This window comes from Pongo pygmaeus, chromosome 18 (assembly GCF_028885625.2).
Source record: "Pongo pygmaeus isolate AG05252 chromosome 18, NHGRI_mPonPyg2-v2.0_pri, whole genome shotgun sequence".
NCBI classification, from domain to species: domain Eukaryota; kingdom Metazoa; phylum Chordata; class Mammalia; order Primates; family Hominidae; genus Pongo; species Pongo pygmaeus.
The window spans coordinates 83,712,608-83,731,300 of record NC_072391.2 but is presented as its reverse complement, the minus strand read 5'-3'; the positions used below and the strand labels follow the sequence as shown (position 1 = coordinate 83,731,300).

Genomic DNA, 18,693 nt, shown 5'->3' with positions numbered 1-18,693 from the left:
AGATAAGGCTGAGAGGAATTGGGACAGGGAGTACTGACAGTGACTACCTCAGGTTTTTACTCACTGACTCCTCACTGCAGGGATGAGAGCTGCCCTCAGGGGTATCCAGTCCCTGCCTCTGCTGGGCTGTCCTGTATGTGGGCTGATCACATTCCCCTGGTCAGGAGACACCCTTAGGTGAGGAACAGAGAGATTTGGGGTGGGAGCTGGGTGGGGGACTGGGTACCTGGGCTGCAAGTACAGTCAGGTGTGAGCCATCGAGACAACCTCCATCTGTGTCTAGTTCTGTATCATCAACTAGATCAATCCAGGCCCAGAAAAAAGAGCAGAGGTCGAACCCCATAGGGCTTGTCTGTAGACGCTGGGTCCCAGGCAGTTCTGATTTTCCTCTTTAGGCTCTTAGAAATTTTCTGAATTTTCTCCAATCAACATGCATCGCTTCTGTAATCAGCGCTGTCCTGCTGTGCCCACGAGCCTGGCTCTATTTTCTGGAGCCTTTGAGGAGAATCCCTAGATCATCTTGTCTTGTCTGTGCCCAGCTGGTGGCTGAAGCCTGCCCTTTAGCATCTTGGGTCTTATTTCTCTCATCTTTAAGATGAGGATGTCGATTATAAAGATCCATTATACATTTTAAATTTATTTTCATGCACATAGTTCTCAGTAAGTCCTCAAATTAAAGTTTGAAGGCACTGAAAATTTTAGAACAACAAAAATACTAATGTCAGAAAGTCAAAATGTCTTCCAAACATCCTAGGCAAACACAAAGCCGTTCTCCACCCGCCCTCCGAGACCAGCCCACGGGTTCTCCTCCCACAAGAAGGGTATTTATAGAGCATTTTCTACCAATTTTCATTAAATCTTGTTTTTGCCTCCCCAACCCACCAAGTACCTGAGGTGTAGAAGTGAATTTATAACAGGAAGCCTTTGATTCTTGAGCCTTTATGTTTTTGAAGGCCTCCAGAGCAGAGCTGTAAAACAGCTGGCTTGTCTTAAAGGAATGTCCCGTTCTCCACGCGGGGGTTGGCACCCTGTCTTCCTTAGCAGAGGAGGGGGACGTCTGTGTGCTCAAAGCGAGGAAGCGCCTGCCCCGTGGAGGAAGCGGGTGTCTGGGTGTGAAGGCTCCTTGCAGCCCAGCATCCGTCCCTCCTCCTTGGCCACAGCCTGATCCTGAACTCTGACCACGGGGTGAAACAAGCACAGAGGGGCCTCAGGGCCTGGGGGCCTCTATCTTCGGCCAGCAACCACAGCCGGACAGCCCAGATGTGGGGCTACCTCGAGCATGATGTCCCTGTTAGATCTGGGGTCAGTATGCCTCCGTATCTCTGTTTTTCCATCAGTTTGATGACTGCTTTTATTGTGGTGAAAGTGAAGAAATGTGATCGCATTAAATGCAAGTATTGATGGGTAGAGGCACTTGGATTTCAAAAAGGTTAAAAGGTGCTCAATATGCATCTTAGAACCAAGGAAATTAGATAAACAGAGACTGAGTCCTCAAAGAATTATAGATCTGCCCAGAGGGGTTGCCCAGCAAGTCCAAGCTCAACCCCCTGCACCCCCACTTAGTGAGATGGCTCATACATCTTCCAATGGACTTCCCAGCACCTAGTTGACTCCCCCAAACAGGGTGTCCACAGTGACCCCCATAAGTGGCCTTAGGGAATCATCCCCCAATAATCTGGGACCGTGCACTCTCATTGAACCCTCTTGCAACGTCATGTGGTCAATGTTCTCATTCCTGTTTTATGCTAGAGGAGCCTGAGCCTCAGGGATGTGTAGCTCGAGGTCATAACTAGAAAGTGGGCACTGCCCCTAAAGTATGTATACTTTATAGCCACGTCCGCATCTCAAAATCCCAGTGCTGCACAATGTTCACACTTTTCATCTCATTTGCTCCCACCCTGGGTGATGAAGGTGTTTAGTCCAACTCTACGATGGCAGAGTCGAGTAGCTGTGACAGAGACAGTATGGTGACTCACTAAACCCAAAATATTTTGCAGAAGAGGAAATAGCTTCAGAAAGCTTAAACGGCATGTTCAGAGTAAGTGGCAGAAGCAGGGACTCAAGTTCTTACCAGAACAAACTTCAGTCTAGACCAGGGACTGGCAAAATACAGGCCCAATCCAGCCTACCACCTGTTTCTGTAAATAAAGTTTCATTGGAACATAGCCATGTGCATTTATTTACCTCTTGTCTCTGGCTGCTTTTCTGCTACAATGGAGGAGTTGAGTAATTGTGTCAGTGACTGTGTGCCCCACAAGGGTTAAACTATTTACTATGGGGACTTTTGCAGAAAAAGTTTATGGATCCGTGATCTAGACACAGAGTCCATTTCAGGATAATGAGTCCCGTGGAATGACATGAACAAACCGAGGACCCCAGCTGCAGAAGCTTACACAACTTATTAGTCTGGGTTCATTGCATAAAGTAGAAACGATTGTAGTTATTAAAGGTTGTAATGCAGTGGACTGGGAGCTTAAGAAACCTAAGATACTGTGGCGGGGGCTGGTTGGATGCTGTTACCCAGTGGAATTCCAGCCCTTTGCAGAATGTGCACCCCTTCTCCCGCCTCCTGAGCGTGGCATGGATGGCTCCCTCTGCTGAGACTGCCCCCTACGTCCCACCCTGTCCAACCAACTGCTGCTTACCACCTTTCAGGTCCCTGCCTCACCTCCTCTGGGAGGGGTGAGGCACCCTCCCAGAAGGGAAGGTGGGAGGAACCCTTCCTGGGTTCCTCACTGGTCTAGAGGCCCAGTCTTTCTGTTTCCCTAGGAGCCATCCTTACCTGGACATTTGCAGCCACTGCACTGCAATGCAACGTGTCTGCTTACTGCTCTGTCTCTTTATGGCCAATCTCATCTTCCAAAGATGGCTGCAACAATATTTCCCAACACACATGTGACTCTGACAGTCTTCACATTAACGGATGTGGTTGATGTCCCTGTTGCTGAAATTCAGCAAGTGTTTGTGACTGTTTGGACCACCAAAGGATGGCAGAAATGATGCTATGTGACTTCCCAAGCTAGGCCATAAAGGACAAGGCAGCTTCCCTGTGACTCCCTGTGAGACTGTCTCTCGAAGCTCTCGGCTGGCAGTGAGCAGCCTCAATGCTTGGAGACCACCATGATGCGAGGAGGCCTGAACAGCCCACACAGTGAGACCACATGGAAAGGGCTTGGGGCTACATGATGAGAGGAGCCCAGCACACCTCTAGATGCTGCAGCTGCACCCTTGTCCTTGTTCCTCTCTTGTTTCCAGCCACCACTGTCTGCAACCCTGAGAGATCATGAGCCAGAACCACCCAGCTGAGCCCTTCCTGATCACAGAACCCATGGGAGATGCCACGGGTTGAACTGTGTCCTCCCAAAAAAGATATGTTGGAGCCCTAACTCCTAGGACTGCAGAAGGTGACCATATTCAGTAATAGGGTTTTTACAGAGACAATAAAGGTTGAAATCAGGTCATTAGGGTGAGCCCTAATCCAATATGACTGGTGTCCTTATAAGAAGAGGAAAATTGGGCACAGAGGCACAGGAAGACACGAGGAGAATGTCATGTAAAGATGTAGGCTGAGCTTGGGGGGATGCCTCTGTAAGCCATGGAACGTCAAGGATTGCCCACAACCACCAAAGCTGGACAGAGGCCTGGAGTGGAGCCTCCCTTGCAGCCCTAGAAGGAACCAGCCCTGCAGTCACCTTGCTCTTGGACTACTGGCCTCCAGAAATTGAGAGAATAAATTTCTGTTGTTTAAGCCACTCATTGTGCAGTACTTTGTTTCCATACTTCTAGCAAACTAGTATGGGAGAGAATAAAATGACTGTTGTTTTAAGCACTCCGTTTTGGGGTGATTTGTTACACAGCACTAGTTGGCTGAAATACTCCCTCACAAAGCCTCCCCTCCTTGAAGGTACACAGCACACACTTAGTAGGTATTTGCTATTTGAGCACATGGGCCAAGGAATGGATGATTGGCTGCCATTGGCTTCGGATAATTGCCTGGACAGCTCCATTGTTTAAGACTCATCTTCAGAGAGTAGAGCTCTGGGCAGCAGCAAGCCAGAGCTACAAACTCAGAAACGATGTGTTTCCATCATGCGCCTGGGAACTGGAGTGAAAACCAACGTGCTGAGGCATTTCCTGAGTGAGCCAGTGCCTGGAAAACAGGAAAGCCAGGGCCTATGCATTTTTATGGGCACCCAACATGGGATTTTGGAGGATGGAGGCCTGAAAGCCAAACAATGCATGTGAGTTGTTAAAAGAGAAGAGGGAAGCCATGTGCTTTTACATTCAAGGGAGACATACAATTGATTGGAGGCCAAAGGCATCTCACGCTGATGAAAAGCTAAAAGACAGCTCAACCTTGAGTTCCGGAATGCCTCCTACTCTGGGCAGAGCTGTGGCACAGAGAAAGAATTGCAGGGTTGTAGACCTTCAGGAGACTTGAGGGGTCCTGACAGCCACCCCCAGCCGCCACCTCCAGGCAAGTAGATACTCACCATCCAAAACCGAGGATTTTTTTTTTTTACATTTAACTTTTTCCCCAAAAGTATAGTAAAGTGTTAAGGTTGGGAGTTGCTAATGCACTTTTATTGGAAAGTCCTCAAGTCAGACATAGCACATATTTGAGTAATGGAATTAGCTATCACTTATAGGAACTTGGTGTGTCCTGGATGGAGGTTATCCATGAGAGAGACGGGCTGAGAGAGGAGATGGAAGCCAGACGAGATGGTCCTGTCCCAAGAGCATGCAGCTGGGAGGTGCTGGGTGGGGTTTGAGCTCAGGCACACTGGACCTTGGAGCTGCAATCTCACTGCTGAGTTGTGCATGTAGATGCTGCAGCCACTATGCACAGGTCAACTGGCATCGAACGCTTAGTGGGAGCACAAGGAATAAACTCTGGGGGTGCTCGGCTTGGCAAGCCATGAGGCACCTGGAGCTGGAGGGGCCCTTTCTTCCAACCATCCTCTACCTGTCCACTTGGCAGTGCTAGTTTTATTTAATTTATTCAGCATTTTAAATCACAGAAGCAACCTTACCTTCCTTCCATAGGCCTCTAAATTTGAAAATGATAGTTGCCTCATAACCATGCTACCTCTGTTGGCCACCCTTTCCTATAGAACTTCTCTATGTTTCCCTATATTCTTTGCAGATGCTCTTGAGATTCCTTTTTATTGTTCTAATGCAATATGCTTCTTCACTTAGAAAATTATAAGCATGGGCTGGGTATGGTGGCTCATGCCTATAATCCTGGCACTTTGGGAGGCTAAGGTGGGAGGATTGTTTGAGCCCAGGAGTTTGAGGCCAGCCTGGGCAACATAGTGAGACCCCATCTCTACAAAAATTTAAACAATTAGCTGGGCATGGTGGCACACACCTGTATTCTCATCTATTCGGGAGGCTGAGATGGGAGGATCTCTTGAGCCTGCAGTGAGCCATGATTGCACCATTGCATTCTAGTCTGGGTGACAGAGTGAGACCCTGTCTCGATATATACATACATATGTATATGTATATATAAGCATGGCTTGGTTCTCTCATTTTCTATTTTAAAGGCCATGTAATATCTGACTACGTTGGTGTTGATGATGTAACACCCCAGCTTCTGGCTTCTGGGCATCTCTCTTTTCTCTAACCTAAAACCATTGGCAGGAACATTTTCATGCATAGAACTTTTAAATTCTTGTTTGCTCATTTCCTTTGACTATATTTCTAAAAGCGATATTTTACTAAGTCAAGGTATATGACTTTTTTATCGTTCTTAATATATATTTTTAAATCATTTCCCAAAGGACCATAAGAATTTACACCCCTGCTGGTGATGTCGCAGGCTCGCAGATTCCCCACGGCAGCTGCCAGCTCTGGAGATCACTGCTGTCTTCAGCACTGGCTGATTTAACAGGCGTAAAGGGCCCGCGGGTCTGCAGAGTCAGACTCATATCTATCCAGGGAAAATATGTTTTTCTTTTGCCTCTGTAAGGAGCTCATGTAAGATGAGGTTCACATCTTCTAATTTAAATCATACTAACTTATTAAAAATCATTATTTTTATTTTTATTTTTTCTCTGCGTCAGAAATACTCAATAGGACATGGAAGTCTGAAAAAAACCTTGCCTTCTGCAAAGGATGTGAGCTGGCTGGCGGCCAACAGTTGGACTTCGCCCCCTCGTAAATACCTCCCCTTCCCGTTAGGAGCCACGGTTCTGCTGCGGAGAGGGTGGTACCCCCGCATCTGCGAGGAGCAGGGATCCTGAGGCTGGGTGCCCAGCCAGCCAGCCAGCCAGGGCCCCCGGCCATCGGAAGCTCTTTGAGTGGAATGATGGTATCTTATCTCCTCAGCATCACGGCCCCAGCGGCGAGTGCCCCGTCCAGGCTGCCTCCAAATATGTTCACTCACTTGTAAAGCCACAGGCAGAATGAGCTCTGGCCAGTCCTGCACGAGGCCAGGTGTTGGATCTGCCTACTCTCTCCTTTCGGTGCCCACTCTCTCAGCCTCCCACTCCAGCCCTGAGCCCCCTGCCCACTGCCTCAGGCCCCCCACGTGGCCCCCTGTTTTCAGGCGAGGAGGAGAGGGCAAAGTAGGGGCTCCAGGCTGCCCTGTCTGGGAAGATAAACCCCTCCCCGTGTTGCGGCCAGTTCATGTGTTCAGGGTTTTTTTTTTACCAGTTACCTCAACGTCGTGACACCAAGCTGACGTCCACTGAGCATCTACTGTGTACATCAACCCTGAGCTTCACAGCCTCCTGCCTGCACCTCCAGCACTATGCGGAAGGCGAGGAGGTGGCGCTGGCTTCTAGGAGATTTATGGGGCAGGGAAGTGCAGACTTGAAGCAAGCTTGAGTCTCTGGAGCAGAAGGGTCTGAAATGAGATGGAAATACTCCCTGAAAGGGTGTGTGCCTGTGTGCGTGTGGGTGTGAGGGTGTGAGTGAGCATGTAATGTGTTGCTGTGAGTGCAGGTGTGTTAGAGTGTGTGTAGGTGTGAGTATATGTGAATGCGTGTGCCTCTGAGTACATGTGTGAGTGTGACTGTGAGTGTGTGTGCCAGAGTGTGTGTGATTGTGTGTGAACGTGAGCCAGTGTGTGAACATATGCATGAGGAAGTGTGAGTGCACATTATGTGTGAGACTGTGTGAAGATGTGTAAGTGTGGTGTGAGTGTGAGATTGACCATGAGCGTGCAAGAGTGTGAGTGTGCCAGTGAGTGTGTGTATGTCTGAGTGTGAGAGAGGGAGAGTGTGTGTGCAAATATGTACATGCTTGTGGGCATGAGTGTGCAAATATGCAAGGTGTATGTGTGAGTGCATGAGTGTGCCCATGCCACAGCTTACAAGACCCCCCAGAATCTGGCCTGTATACCCCCTCTCCCTGGCTACTTCTCCAACATCAGGGCCCCACTCTCCCTGGCTCCTGTGTCACTAGTCACCCTGGCCTCCGCCGTGTCTCCCACACGCCATGATCCCAACACACTGTGTCCCCAGCAGGGCCTCTTGCCCCCTGAGCCCTGCACGTCTTCTCCAGGTCAGGGGCTTTGCTGCTTCTTCCTGGAACACTGCCTGACCCTCAGGTGGGCACTCAAGAAACCCAGACTGACAAGTGAATGAGTGGCTTGTGTAGGTTTTAACTCAAACACAAACAATTAATTATGCCTTGAACCTTAAATTCCACTGTGCGTTGACTCAGTCGGGATTTGTTGTGAATTGAAGTAACCTCTGGACTAACTTTTCAACCTATGAAAGTGGTTGGAGGACGTCTTTGTAGCCTGAGCCAACCTGCTCTGGGCACTGGCTGGGCTCGGCTATGGCTGATCCGGCTCATTTCTGGCACAATGTTGCTGTGTTTAGAACAGGTTCAGCTGTAACTCGGCTGGTTTCAGATGTCCTGGTGGTGTGTTCTCATCATTTGGGACAAAAACATGGGATACTGGTTCCAGGAAGCTTTCATTCAACTGGAAAGGTTCATTCTGAGAAGGAACACACTGCCCAGATAAAGGACAGCAGTTTTCAAAGGATTATGAGTTGGCTAGACCAGGATTAGGGTTTGTGGAGAGAATATGGTGGCTTCTAGTTCCTTGAGCTTGGCCAAGCCTCGGGTTTCCAGAGCTCGGCTCTGCCGTGGCTGGGCTGGTCCTCCCAGCCTCTCAACCCATCTTCCTGCCCAGGCCCTGTGACCTGACTCCTCCTGGAGTGGTGAACCAGGAGCGAGGCAGCATCGGGGGTAGGGGGGGTCATTGGCCTTGAATCACCCCAGCCCACAAGGTTAGGTCTTAGAGTTTCACCTGTAGCCTCGACAATGGCTGTGAAACCCTGATTCAGGCTTTCAGGAGCTCCTGCAGAGGAAGGAAAACCATACTCAGACAGTCACACTCAAAGTTCCACGTAGAACAGCTCACGGTAACATGAAAGGGAGGGGGCGGGGAACACGCCTCCGCTTCCTGGAGGAGCAAGGCTGTTCTGCTCTGAGTGAGCTGGCCATCTGGGCTGCTCCAGGGACATAACTTTGTCCCGTCCTCCCTGCCCTGCCAGACCTGCCTTGGTTCTCCTGCGTCCAGGATGAAAAGCCCTCAGTGGCCTCCAGGAAGGCCCAGATTGCTCCTGTATAGCAGGAACTGCGCCTTCCCCTGCCTGCAGGACCTATAACCGGTGCTTGGGTCAAGCATCCATCATGTGCACAGACAGCAGCCTGCTTTGCAAGGCTGGGCAGGCCTTCTGGTGATACGAGGGCCTCAGGGACCACAGAGCCAGCCCCGACTTGCAGCTGTGACCACCACCTTCGATGCCCAGCGCTCCCAGTCTCTGCTCAGGCCAACATCTGTGAGCACCACCAGGGGCTGAGGTCTAGATTTGCCAATGTGGGGAAACATTGTTGATCGTCACAACTTGGAGAGAGAGAGAGGGGTGTGCTACTGGCATCTAATGGGTAAAGGCCAGGGATGCTGCATAAGTTTCTACCAGGTGCAGGACAGGCCCCGTGACAAAGAATTACCCCACCAGACAGATCAGTCCTGAGGAGGTGGAGAAAAGCATTGACAGCATTCAGGCGGGTTCAGGGAAACTGAGACTTCACCTGCTTCAACCTCTTTATCCGGTGGCTGTATAAACTGAGGCCCAGAGGGGGAGATCCGTTTCCTGATGTCACACAGTGTGCAGGTGGCTGGGCTGGGACCCACCCCCAGACTGCCTGGCTCCCCTTCCTGAGCTGGAGTTGGCCCACACTGGCCCCGGGATTCTTTGTAAGGAGAATTCCAGGACGCACCCGGGGCCTCCAGGGGCTGTGACTGCATCTGTCATTTGTGGGGATTGATCTGGCTTTTACCGTCTGCCATGGAAGCTGGGCCCAGCAATGGACCTTCTCTGAGCAAATTTCTTAACAATTCATCCCCATACGCGCTCCTCTAATGGAAGAGGAAAATCTCTGTGATTGCAGAAAATAGGCTGATTTGGGAGAAGAGGGCTCCTAATGGTTTGGGGAGAACACCTAAAGCCCGGTCTTCTGCTGCACAGGGGTGAGGACATGCGCTTTTCTTGTCTTCAAGTAAAAACTAGAAAAACCTTATGGAGAATTTGGAAATAATGCACCCAAATCTTAGCTCAGATGCTTTCATTGTTTTTTGTGACAGAGAATGCATCCATGTCTATAGAAGGCTTCCACTAACATGAGGATATTTACAAGCCCAATTTTCCCTTTGATTGGTCAGGTGGATTTTTTTTCTTTTTAGAGACAGGGTCTGGCTCTGTCACCCAGGCTGGAGTGGAGTGCTGTCATCATGGCCCACTGCAGCCTCGACCCCCTGGAGTCTGGTAATCCTCCAGCCTCAGCCTCCCAAGTAGCTGGGACAACAGGTGTGTACCACCACAGCCAGATGATGTTTCATTTATTCATTTATTTACTGTAGAAATAGGGTCTTGCTGTGATTCCCAGGCTGGCCTCCAACTCCTGAGCTCAAGAGATCTTCCTGCCTCGGCTTCCCACAGTTTTGTGTTTACAGGTATAAGCCACCATACCTAACCCTTAGGTGGTTTATAAGAACAACTGTGAGCATGGTCTTATGGATCCTAAGGTGTAAGACCTTAGGATCTATAATAAACTATAATAATAGTTTAAAAGTCTCAAGATAATTCAAGTTGCTTTAGTTTAATTTCCGTAACACGTCCCATTGGTTAGGTGGATTTCTAGGTGGGGCATCATGACTTCTTCGTGACCCCCACACTGGCCACACAGGAGAGACACAGGCGTATTGTTGCATGGCAGTGCACAGCAGGGCGGGGGAGTTTCCCAGGTAGCTCCCTTAGGTCAGGCGATGCTGCCACTTTGGGCCGGGTGCCTTCTCCTCCCAGCAAGGCAGTAAGTGGGGGGCTGCACTGGACCCAGCCGCCACCCCCAGTAGGTGGTCTTTCTAGGTGTCTCCAGTCCTATCCACCATGTCTTCTGCAGCAACATCACTCTCAGCCCTTCTCTCTGCTCACCTCGGGGAGGGGGACGTTTCCCACTGCACTTGTTCTCAATGCCGCTGCTTTGTCAAGGGACCCTGGAGAATGCTGCCTCGAGATCACAGCCAGGGCAGCGGGCAGGTGGTGTTGGCTGGGGAATCAGTTGACCTGGGGGAAAGTTCATTTCATCATGACTGGCACAAACTTAAAGCTACATTTTTGGCCAAGGGACAAATGCCAGGTTATAATCTACACATTAGGATGTTCACTGCACTATAAATAAGACTAGGCATGTGCTGTAGTTTGCATGGGTTTCACGGCTCCAGCTTCCAAAGGGCTCTAAAGTGGTTTGCAAAGATTTGGGCACTGCAGCAGCAGAACATACCAGAAAGGGCCTGCATCTGGAATCACATACACTGGGTTTAAAGCCCAGGTGTCACTTGCTGACAGCGTGACTTTGGGAGGTCACCTCATCTCTCTGAGCTTCCACTTGTCATCTAATTAGAATAAGGATGGTAGTAACAGCTGCCTCCGGGCTACAGTGGGGACTGCAGAAGTGATACAAGGATCACAGCACTGTGCCCACTGGCAGTTTGCACAAATCTGCTTACAGTGATTACATCTGGTGAACATTAAGCCAAGACAGATGAGGGCAGGGGTGACAAAGGCCCCTGCAGTGAGGTTGCAACAAGAAATGTCCAGCGTGGCGGTCTCAGGCGCTGGCCACAGATCGGCTCTGAGTTATCTCATCTCCCAAAGTTGGAGGTAAATAGGATGATATCGAAATTTACAGTGCCCATAAAATAAAAGCAAAGCCAGTACTCAGAGGATGACAGCTGTTTCTGATGTCAAGAAATTTCTCCATGAGGTTTTAAAAATTATGATTAAAAAAACTGGAAACAATTGAAATGTCAGGCAAGGGGACGTGTTAGGGAAATTAAATTAAAGCAACTTGAATTATCATGAGACTTTTAAACTATTATCATTAAAATTTAAAGGTTTCTATAAAAAATGTAAAGAAAAATATGTAAAATGTATCCTGGGATGTTGGCATCAAACACTCTAATGGACTGGAAGGTAAAGTTTACATTTTGCATTTTTCCGAATTAATCGTAGCTGTCTGTAGAAGTTTATTCTTTCATGCGCATTTTAGAAAATCAGCGTGTCAGATCCTTCAAGGGTTCTGTTTGGATTTGGCGGCTGCTTCATGGGATGCGAAGGTTAAACTCAAAGGGAAATGGCAGCTCCATGCAGTTCGGTCATCCCACCCACAAACCGGATTGCTTTTCGTTGGTTCAGGTTTCTTTCACTACTTAATAACGTTTTCCATTTCTCCATGAAAGTTCTGCACTTTCCTTGTGAGAGTAATTCCCAGATGCTTTGTAAGTACCGTAATGCTGTGTTATTCTGTACCATGCTTTAATGTGTCTTCCAGTTGCTTTGTGCTTGCATTGGGCATGGCTGTTCACCTGTGTATGTTGAGCTCATACACAGCAGCCTCACTGCACTTTGTTGTGTCTTTGCTCATCCTTTCAAAATATTTCTGTGCCTGCACAGACATGAAAAGATGTAAAAGGTTGTGTAAAATGTTAAGATGCTCACTCACTCTTTCCCCCTGTGTGTTGTCCCTGCCCCCATCCCATGTGCAGCTCCTTTGAATAGGGATCTGGCTCTGCTCCCCTGGGCCCCAGGGATGCTCAGGTACTGCTGAAGCATCCCTCAACCACTGGTGACCACAGTCAGAGAAGAGCTATCCCACCTCTCCCATCCATCAGCTGGGATGACTGTGAGGCAGAGCCTCCTAGAGTTTTCCAGCAGGATACAGCTCCAGGTACTCACGGGGTGCAGCCTCTCCATAGTGAACCTTTTATTGACAGCCTTCCCTTTTTTGTCTCACTTCTTCACTCTCCTGTAAGTATTTCCTGGGATCATTTTCCAAACACCCTGCTTGCATTCCTCGCCTCAGGGTCTACTTTCTTTTCTTTTTTATTTTTTGAGATAGAATTTCCCTCCTGTTGCCCAGGCTGGAGTGCAATGGCACGATCTCAGCTCACCGCAACCTCCGCCTCCTGGATTCAAGTGATTGTCCTGCCTCAGCCTCCTGAGTAGCTGGGATTACAGGCATGCACCACCACACCTGGCTAGTTTTGTATTTTTAATAGAGGCAGGGTTTCTCCATGTTGGTCAGGCTGGTCTCAAACTCCCGACCTCAGGTGATCCACCTGCCTTGGCCCCCCAAAGTGCTGGGATTACAGATGTGAGCCACAGCGTCCGGCCAGAGTCTGCTTTTAAGGGAGCCTGGACAAGACAACAGCTGAATCATTATCCTTGTGAATGCTTCATTGGCCAGTGAGCTTGAGTTGGGGTAGGGGAGGCTGTCAGTGTCTTCCTGCTCAATATCATAGTCTCAGTGCTTAGCATAGTGCTTGGCCCACATTTAACACCTTGATAATGATGTAGTCAACAAATAAATAGGTAGATAGGTGGGTGGGTGGAAGGAATGAAGGAAGGAAAGGTGGATGAATGGTTGGAGGATGATAGAAGAAAGGAAGGATGGATGAATAGAAGGATGGAAGGATGGATAAATGGACAGATGGATGGATGATGACAGAAAAAAAGGATAGATGGGTAAATGGATGGATGAATAAAACGATGGAAGGATGGATAAATGGATGGATGGATGAATAGAAGGATGGAATGGTGGATGGACGGATGGATGGTGATAGAAGAAAGGATAGATGGATAAATGGATGGATGAATAAAAGGATGAAAGGATGGATAAATGGATGGATGGATTGACGGATAGATGGATGAATGGATAGATGGATGGATGGATGGATGGATGGATGGATGGAAGGATAGCTGTATGAGTAAGAGGAAGAATTAATGGAAGGAAGATTGGATGGATGGATGAATGGATGAACAGTTGCTGTTGAGGAGGTGGGAGGAACCTAAGACTCCTCAGATCATGCTCAATTCGGAGGCCTTCTGCACTTTCTGGTAGAGTGTTTTGTATTCCTCCCACACTCCCCCATTCCTTACAGTCCACATCCTTCTCTGGAAAAGTGTCTCTGGTGCTTCAAAGATAATTGCTTTCACCCCACCCTTCCCAGGAATCACAGAGATCATCCTCTATCTGGAGGACCAGACCTCCATCCTCTTGAGGACCTTGTTTTGGGAATGAGCAAAACAGAAAACCACAAAGCCAAGCTGGGGTGGATATTATGGGCTTTCAGTTTGACTCAGAGAGAAGGCTGAAGCCATCCCTGCCATCTGGTGGCTCAGACCCAAGTGCCTAAATGATACATTGTCCAGGGCATCTGAGCAGGGAGTGGGAGAGGACATCCACCTGGGCACTGCCGGAGGGGTTCTCCATCCTCTGCATCTGCCCCACGCCTGCCAGCTCAGACTCGAAATCCCTGACCCAGGAAGCTCTGTTGCTTGCACCTTCACTGAAAGCTTAGGCTGAACTAGCAAAGCTCCCCAGGCGAGGCGTCTTAATGGTTTACATTATCTGACTGATATTAGATCTTTTCCTGAAAGCCTGGTTTAATGAGTGGGGAGGGGAGTCAGTGTGTGGCCATGGATTTTCAAGGCAGGAAAGTGAGATAAATACTTTGGAGAGACAAAAAAAAAAAGAGAGAGAGACTAGGCAGACATAGGATGAACTGGCAAATGTGGGTAGCCTTGGACTGACCACATAGTGAAATAAAATAACAGCTAATGTTTGAGGGCTTATCATGTGCTAGCTACATGGGGTAGTGCAAAAAACTTTGTTAGAAACTATCCAACGATTGTTTTGGGCAGGTGACATTACTAGCTTCATTTTACAAATGAGGTCCTGGAGACACAGAGAGGCTAAGTCACTTGCTCCAAGTCACATAGCTGGTTAGCAGAGGGGCCAGTTCCAACCCTGTCTATTCCCTGCATTGCAACATGATTGCTTCTCTGCCCAGTGTCTATCAGACTCAACACCAAGTCATTGGATACGACTGATTTATTTCTTTGATCGTTGCTTCCACTAAATGGATAATTTGCCTCCTTCTCTGGGAGAGACAGCAAAGGACTATGAAGACACTTGTCAGTCCATGATGCCCTAGAAAGGGCTTAGGAGATTGGGGGTCTGGAAAAGTGCCCATTGGCATGCTAGCAAACTGAGTGGTACCTCAACTGGTCATTGGTCTTCTATGAACTTTAGTCTCTTCATCTATAAAGTGGAGGTGGACATGTTTCATGATGGCAAGAGTTCCAGTTAGCTTAAAAATTTGAGAAATCCCCTCCGTTTGCTAATTATGTGAGCTTCTAAGTACTGTGATCTCTTTGAGCCTCAATCTCAGCACCAGGCCAGTTGCAATGATAATTGCACTTTCTTTGTGAAGATTAAATGGGCCCTGATGCAACCATGGCTGAAGAACGACAGGTGAAATTGCTCTTGAAGGCTGGCAGTGATGGAGCCAAGATTGGGAACTGCCCCCCCTTTTTTTTTATTGAGACAGAATTTCGCTTTTGTTGCCCAGGCTGGAGTGCAATGGCACGATCTCGGTTCACTGCAACCTCTGCCTCCCGGGTTCAAGCGATTCTCCTGCCTCAGCCTCCTGAGTAGCTGGGATTACAGGCACGCACCACCACGCCCAGCTAATTTTGTATTTTTAGTAGAGACAGGGTTTCTCCATGTTGGTGAGGCTGGTCTCAAACTCCTGACCTCAGGTGATCCACGCACCTCGGCCTCCCAAAATGCTGGGATTATAGGCGTGAGCCACCGTGCTTGGCCAGGAACTGCCCCTTCTTCTAGAGACTGTTCATGGTGCTCTGGCTCAAAGGAGTCACTTTCAACATCACCACCATTGACACCAAGAGGTAGACTATGACAGTGCAGAAGCTGTGCCCAGAAGGGCAGCTCCTGTTCCTGCTGCATGGCATGGAAGCACACATAGACACCCAAAAGATTGAGGAATTTCTGGAGGCAGTGCTGTGCCCCTCCAGGTACCCCAAGCTGAGAGCTCTAAACCCTGAGTCAAACACAGCTGGGCTGGACATATTTGCCGACTTTTCTACCCACATCAAGTTCAAACGCAGGACTCAATGGTACTCTGGACAAGGGGCTCCTGAGAGTCCTGAAGGTTTTAGACAGTTACTTGACATACCCCTTCCCAGAAGAAGTGGATGACAGCAGTGCTGAAGATGAGGGCATCTCTCAGAAGAGGTTTCTGGATGGCAACGAGCTCACCCTGGTTGACTGCAGCCTGTTTTCAAAGCTCCACATAGTCCAAGTGGACTGTGAGAAGTACCAGGGCTTCCCCATCCCTGAGACATTCCGGGGATGGCATCAGTGCTTGGGCATTGCCTATGCCTGGGAAGAATTTGCCCCTACCTGTCCACATGATGAGGAGATTAAGCTGGTCTGCAAGCAAGTGGCCAGGACCCTCAAATAAGCCCCTCCTAGGACTCCCTCGGCCCCCTCCATTTTCCCCACAAAGGCCCTGAGGGTTTTCACACCAGCCCTGGGGGTTTCCACATTGCTACCCGATGGACACACTCCAAATGGCCAGTGGTCAGGGACTCCTGGAGCACTTGTGCAGGGGTGTCGAGGGAGAAGGGGGAATGAGGGAAAAGGATGGGGATCCTGGGTGAGATTCGTATTGTGGGGTGGGCAGGTAGAGCAACATACTTCACTAATAAAGTACAGAATTTAAAAAAGATTAGGGCAGGTGCAGTGGCTCATGCCTGTAATCCCAACATTTTGGGAGGCCGAGGCAGGTGGATCACCTGAGTTCAGGAGTTCAAAACCAGCCTGGCCAACATGGTGAAACCCTGTCTTTACTAAAAATACAAAAAATTAGCTGGATGTGGTGGCAGGCACCTGTAATCCCAGCTACTCTGGAGGCTGAGGCACAAGAACCACTTGAACCCGCGAGGTAGAGGTTGCAGTGAGCGGAGATCACACCATTGCACTCCAGCTTGGGCAACAGAGTGAGACTCCGTCTAAAAAACAAACAAACAAAAAGATTAAATGAGGTAGTGCATAGAAGTGCACTGAGGCAAAACCAGGCGAGTCACACTTATGAGGATGGTCTTCTCATTGCAAACCCTAATCCCCACGTGTCAGAGGCTCCATACGCAGCAAGTTTTTTCTTCATTACATAACAGCACAGCACTGATTCTCCCAGCCGGTTGGTTCTCATGGGAGGCTCTCCTCCTCCCAGGTATCGGGAGACTTCTTAATTCAGCAGGTGGAGAGGACGGAGGATGGGAACTGGCATGCTAGATTTTGATGGATCAGGTCCGGAAGTGGTCAACATCACTTTTGTCACTTGTCATTGGCCACAACTCAATCACTCTTTTGCCCCCAAGTGCAAGGGAGGTTGGGAAATGTGGATGGCTGTGTTCCTCAGAGGAAAAGGAAAATGATTTGGAGAACGACTTGCTGGTCTCTGCCACAGAGATAAATGATAGATAGTGATGACCATGACGTTGTTGTTGTTCATTATTATGTGGGAAGAAAAGAGAGATCCCATGACTTATTGGGATCAAGAAAGGATCAATTGCCATTTCCATACATGTGCAAGTGTGTGTGTACAGTGCGTATATGGTGCGTGTTCCCCAGAAAACAGAAGTCAAGGCAAACCTAATGTTCTGCCATTGGGTTAGGGGGTGCAATCCCAGGGAGGGTTCAATACTGAACTGGCCAGCACCTGGTATTAGGAGCAACTGATTGCACAGTTTTAGGGGACTTTTCCAAAAGTCCATATAAACAACTGCTTCTCAGGGCAACCACCCAAGGAGGAGAGAAGAGAACAATTTGCCCACTAGTTCCTGCTGCCCGTTGGCCAATTATCTACTCTATGATGCGTGAAGTCTTTCCTGTTGGTGCGTGGCTGGGCACTGGGCAGGTCCCACAGTATCCACGGCCTCCAAGGTGACAGGAAGTCCCCAGAGTGGGAGGAGGACTATGTCCAGCGTGGGCACAGTAAGGCACTTTGCAGAATGTGGTTGGAACCATGAAGGTCTGGCTGTCATAGTGGTGCCCGGAGCAAGAAGCCAAAGACCCCAGGTGAGATTGTGGTGATCTAGGTAGTAGAGAAGAGGTGTCTGATACAAGTGTCACCTTTGCCAAGCTCATGGAAACCAGAATTGAAGAAACACCTTGGCTCCAGGGCACTGGGTCAGCACACAGCCACATCCCTGCCTGCAGCTGAGCGTGATTTCTGCCTTGCACTGTATCTGACCTCTTGCGAGTTTGAGTGTTTGCTGGAAATAAAAAGCCCATGCACACATGATCCTCTGGGGCCGAGGCCCTGTCATCCTTCACGAAAATGAGCCCTTCAACAAATGTAAATACCCTCCGTGTTCTCCCGGAGGCCGGTCCTAACAAGGCCTCGCCGGGGCGCCTCGTAATCCCTGGGATTGCTGGAGCTTTTAGGTTTAACAGAGCAATTTGTAAGGCCGCCTGTCTTGCAGCCAGCTCTGCAGCGACTTGCCTGCGGTATGTTCCCTGGCGTCTCCTAGAAACTGTGGGCTGGACTCACGCAGGGCAGGCGAAGGGCTCTGCCTACCCCAAACTTGGAGCCCTCTGGATCCCAGAGTGTCACAGTGCTCCCGGGAAATTTCATAAGGGCAAGCATGATGCATTAGGCTGGGGGTAAGGGAATGAGATCCAAAGCCTGGAAGATGTGGGAGGTAGTGGACACCGTCTCGGAAAGCTGGGATGATTGTGCAGGGCGAGGCAGAGGCAGAGCTCCAAGAGCTAAAATTCCCAGCTCGGCTTGGGGCCCCGGGTTGTGCCTAACTAGCCGAGGAACCTCAGGCAAGCTGACACCACTCCTTTCACTGGCTTCCAAAACCCTGGCCAAGGGTTCTAAGGTGTGCAGTGGGCACTGCTCTCCTCCTCACCCCGTCTCCCACCTCTGACCCTCACCCTTCCCAGCGACAGGGTTCTGTGTTCCATGAGGCCTGCCACGGGCCCGCCTGGGAGGTGCTCTGCAGAGCAGTCCGAGCACCTCCCCATGCACGTAGCTCCCTGCCTCCCGGCAACAGGCTGACTTCATCTCCCACCCCGGGAAGCCAGGCAGGACCCGAGAGTGAGCTCTGGCCAGCGGACATGGGAAAGAGTGCCAGCTGCCCCTGAAACTTGTCCTGCCATCTGCCATGATTTCTTTTTTCTGTCCACTGGCCGGACACTGAGCTCCAGAGGAAGAAACTCCAAGACCCTAGAAAACGGGTCCTGGACACTGGAATGACTCCATGGAGCCAAACACCCACCCTACTGCCCCAC

At 49.5% G+C, this 18,693-nt stretch overlaps 1 pseudogene; it reads left to right on the top strand.

The window, feature by feature from the left end:
- The first annotated feature begins 14,823 nt into the window (after window positions 1-14,823).
- On the top strand, window positions 14,824-15,853 carry LOC129015872 (chloride intracellular channel protein 1-like; annotated as a pseudogene).
- The last annotated feature ends 2,840 nt before the right edge of the window (window positions 15,854-18,693 follow it).